Below are 4,762 nucleotides of genomic sequence, written 5' to 3'. Positions count from 1 at the left end.
ACAGAAGAAGGGGGGGAGAAGGGAGGTGGGGGGGAGGGAAGTGGGGGTTTGGGGAGAGAGAATAGAGGAGGGAGGGTGGAGGAGGGAGGAGGAGGGAAGGAGGATGAAGGTAGAGAAGGGAGGAGGGAGGAGGGAGGAAAGAGGAGGACGAGGGGAAGGCTAAAACCTGCGTATGACCCTGACAGGTATTTCAAAAAGAAGAGCTGAGGAGGCTCAAAGGAACTGCAGGCCCCACCTAAGGGGCACGTCTGCCCACCTTCAAACACAGGGGAGCCTCAAACCTTCTGACCCCTGCCTGGTCCAGGCACCTAATCACCCATGCCCCAAGCCCAGGCTGAAATGTCCTGTGGGAAGGTCTCTTGCACCTTCTAGAACCAGGGCCAGACCCGTTCCTCTATGGAGCTGGCCCTCAAAAATATCTGTAAGACACGGAGGTCACTATGTTCAGTGAAGCGTCCAGACACAGAACGACAAATGCCGGTGTTTCCACCCATGCACGGGAGCTGAGGAGACGATCTCACGGAGGTAGGACGACGGCGCTCGCCAGAGGCCTGGAAGGGCAGCGGCGGGAGGATGAAGGGGGTTGGTTAATGGACACAAAACTACAGTCAGGTAAAAGGAGTAGTTCTAGTGTTCGATAGCACAATAGGGTGGCTATAGTTAACCGTAAGTTATTGTATATTTCACAATAGCTAGAAGACTTTTATGGCCAGGCGCAGTGGCTCACGCCTGTAATCCCAGCACTTTGGGAGGCCAAGGCAGGAGGATTACTTGAGGTCAGGAGTTTGAGACTAGACTGGCCAACATGGTGAAACTCCGTCTCTACCAAAAAAAAAAAAAAAAAAAAAAAAATTCGCCGGGTACGGAGCTGCACGCCTGTAGTCCCAGCTACTCAGGAGGCCATGTAACTTGAACCTGGAGGTGGAGGCTGCAGTGAGCTGAGATCGCACCACTGCACTCCAGCCTGGGTGACAGACGGACTGCATCTCAAAAAACAAAACAAAATAGCTAGAAGATCTGGAATGTTCCCAACACAAATGATAAATGTTTGAGGTGATGGATGGTCCAGTTACCCTGACTTGATCATGACACATGGCGTGCCCGTCCCGGGTACCACGTGTGCCCTGCGAACATGGCGTGCCCGTCCCGGGTACCACGCGTGCCCCACGAACATGGCGTGCCCGTACCGGGTACCACGTGTGCTCTGTGAACATGTACAACGATCCCTAAAAATTTCAAAAATATATTTGTAGAACAAATGAATGGGTCTTTAATGCGCCTCAGCATTTACAAAACACTCACATACACATTTTATTGATATTTATCACACTCTTCTGTGGTTGGAAACAGAACAGCTAATATTGTCTCTATTTTGTAGCCAAGAAAACGGAGGTTTGGAAAGGGTATGTAACTCACCCAAAGTCTCGTAGCAATTACACGTCAGGGTTAAAACTGGACAGAATGCCTCATCCAACATCATGGTTTTCCACAGAACTTTGCTTCTGACCAAGGAACTCACTTAACAGCCAAAGAAGGGCCGCAACGGGCCAGGCTCCTGGAATTAACTTACCTCACACGTCCCTACCATCTTGAAGCCATGGGTCGGATAGAGGTGGGGCAGCCTTTGGGGGTCCGGCTACGGCACCATTCAGCGGCGACGCTGGCAGGGCCGGGGCGAGGCCCTCCAGAGGCCGCGTTGGCTCCGAATGAGCCTCCAGGACATGGAGCTGTTTCTCCCCAGCCAGGGCTCACGGGGCCAGGAATTGAGGGGCGGACGTGGGAGTGGCACTCACCGTCACCCCAGGGATGCACTGGGGAGCTCCTCTTCCTGTTCCCTGACGTACGGTCCACAGGCCCAGAGGCCTGAGTCCCAGGGAGGAACACAGCCACCAGGAGACACACGATGACGCCGCAGATGGAAGCTGAGACCGCCCCCGGCCCCTCTGGGCTCCTCATGCCTGAGTCCACACCCAGAAAGGGATTCTCTGTGCTGGCCTGGGGATTGATCTGACCTCCCAGGGGGAATTGGCTACGTCGCCACAGCAGAGGCAGGACAGCATCTGCGATGCAGGAGAACCCTTGGGCGTCAAATTACTCCACAGAGAACGGTTCGAATAAAGTGGCCAGTATGCAAAGACAGCCAGGCATGTAAGTAAAAATAGACAAAATACCAGACAACAAAAGACTTGATATATTCAAATTATCACACACAAAATATTTTTAAAATCTATGCAAATGGTATTTAAAAAACTAAAAGATACAAGACATGAGCCAGTCATAAAAGGCTCAATATTGTCACAAGAGGTCCCTGAGCACAGCCAAAGTCATGGAGACGGGACGGAGGCGGGTGGGAGCCAGAGGCTGGGGCAGGCTGGGCTGTTCGATGGGGACAGAGCTTCAGTTCGGGAAGACGGAAAAGATCTGGAGACGGGGGTGGTGGAGGCTGCACAGCAACGTGACTGCACTGAACGCCACTGAACTAGCACTTAAAAATGGCTACAGTGGTAAATTTTATGTTATACACATTTTACCACACACAAAAACTAAAGGACAAACTTGAACAACAGAACTTTTTTTTTTTTTTGAGTCGGAGTTTTGCTCATTACCCAGGCTGGGGTGCAATGGCGCGATCTCGGCTCACTGCAACCTCCTTCTCCCGGGTTCAAGCAATTTTCCTGCCTCAACCTCCCGAGTAGCTGGGATTACAGGTGCCCAGGACCACGCCCGGCTAATATTCACATTTTTAGTAGAGACGGGTTTCACCATGTTGGCCAGGCTGGTCTCAAACTCCTGACCTCAGGTGATCCGCCCGCCTTGGCTCCCAAAGTGCCGGGATTATAGGTGTGAGCCACCACACCCGGTCAAGAATAGAACTATTAGAACTAAAATACAAAGCCCAATTAAGCATAACACAGACAAATTTAACAGCAAAACAGATTTTCTAAAGAGATAATCAGCGAATTTGAACATAAAAATAAATTATTCAGAATTCAGCATGAAAAGACCAGAAGATGGAAAACAGAGAAAAAAAAAAGAAAAGAAAAGAAAAGAAAAACCAAAGAGCTATAAAGCGTAATAGGGTCCCAGAAAGAGAGGGAGAAAAGCGCACTGGAAATGAGCAAGCTTTGAAGAAACGATGGCTGAGAAATTTCCGAGACCCATAAGGACACCAGCACACACTTTTACAAAGCCCAGGCCAGGCAAGGCACGGACACTCCAGGTGCTGAGTCCACTTCCCGGAACGGATGACTAAGTTGCTTCAGAACAATATTCTCCATAGAATAGCTAGAAAAATACTAAAACAAAACAAAATGCCTGTTGAAAGGCACTGGAGAACCACACGGCCACAAGGACCAAAGACCGAGGTCTGGAGCCGGAAAGCCCAGAGAGGCGAGCAGGGCACCCTGGGGAGGCCACGGGGCCCGGACCACCAGCTCACCAGCCTACCCACCGGCCCACCGGCCCACCTGCCCACCAGACCACCGGCCCACCTGCCCACCTGCCCACCAGACCACTGGCCCACCTGCCCACCTACCCACCTGCCCACCGGCCCCACCGGCCCACCTGCCCACCAGACCACTGGCCCACCTGCCCACCGGCCCACCTGCCCACCTACCCACCGGCCCACCGGCCCATCTGCCCACCTGCCCACCTGCCCACCGGCCCACCTGTCCAGCGGCCCACCTGCCCAGCGGCCCACCTGCCCAGCGGCCCACCTGCCCACAGGCCCACCTGCCCACCGGCCCAACAGGAGCCAAAATCAGCCCCAGGGGAGGTGATGGTCATCCCGACCATCCAGTTATTTCTAAAACCAGCGTCTCAAAGAGTTACTGATTCTGAGCGCAGTGGGGGAGAGGCCACAGCCACGTGACGCTTCTGCCACTCCCAGGGCTGGAAGGAAACACGGGATTCGGGGACCTGTGAGGATGGGGACTGGGGAACACCCCGCGTTTTTGGCTGGGACCCATGAGAACCACCTGCATTTAATGTGGGGAAGACAGAGAAAGAGGCCACTGGGAAGGGGCAAGAAAGGGGCTTCCGAGGTGGTTATTTTCGATGGTGGCCACACAGATATTTGCTTTATGATACTTTAATGACACTTTATGGACATTTGTGTTTTGTGCTCTTCTCTGTGTTTTTCTTCATAATGAAAATGATGAAACAAACAAGAATTTTGAGCATGAGGTTGTTGCTAGAAGCACTTGCTGTTTAACATTGTACTGGAGGGTCCTAGTCAGTATCACGAACTGAACCAAGAACGCGGAATACGGAAGATTGGAATAGACATTGGAGAGGGGTAAAAGGATCCTTATTCACAGGTGACATAATCATTGCATAGTAAATTGTAAAGAATATGCAAAAAAAACCTCTACTAGAATAAGCTAATGTAGCATATTTATAGCAATAAAACTTAGAAATGAATTAATACCACTTTTCAATAGCACTGAAACCCACAAAATACTTAAAGATATATTTTATTACATTTATGTTGAAGACCCATATCCTAAAAACTACAAAACATTCTGGAGAGAAATGTAAGAAGGCCTAAATACATGGAGAGATGTACTATGTTTACGGATTACAAGACTCAATACTAAGATCCTAAATACATGGAGAGAGATACTATGTTTACAGATTACAAGACTCAATACTAAGATCCTCAAGTAGATTTATAGATTCAATGTAATCCCAATAAAAATCAGCAGGCTTGACAAGTTCACTCTAAAATTTTGCCAAATTCAAAGGACCTAAAAAAAAAAAA

General features: G+C 50.2%; 1 protein-coding gene across 1 annotated transcript in view; it reads right to left on the bottom strand.

Moving 5' to 3' along the window:
• Positions 1-4,762, bottom strand: part of LOC108520856 (UDP-GlcNAc:betaGal beta-1,3-N-acetylglucosaminyltransferase-like protein 1) — a 111,511-nt gene that overhangs the window by 67,000 nt on the left and 39,749 nt on the right. The gene's annotated exons all lie outside the window — the stretch shown is intronic.

Source organism: Rhinopithecus bieti, unplaced genomic scaffold (assembly GCF_001698545.2).
Source record: "Rhinopithecus bieti isolate Rb0 unplaced genomic scaffold, ASM169854v2 scaffold_56100, whole genome shotgun sequence".
In the NCBI taxonomy this organism is placed as follows: Eukaryota; Metazoa; Chordata; class Mammalia; order Primates; family Cercopithecidae; genus Rhinopithecus; species Rhinopithecus bieti.
The sequence above is the reverse complement of the archived record's forward strand: the minus strand, read 5'-3'. Positions and strand labels throughout refer to the sequence as shown.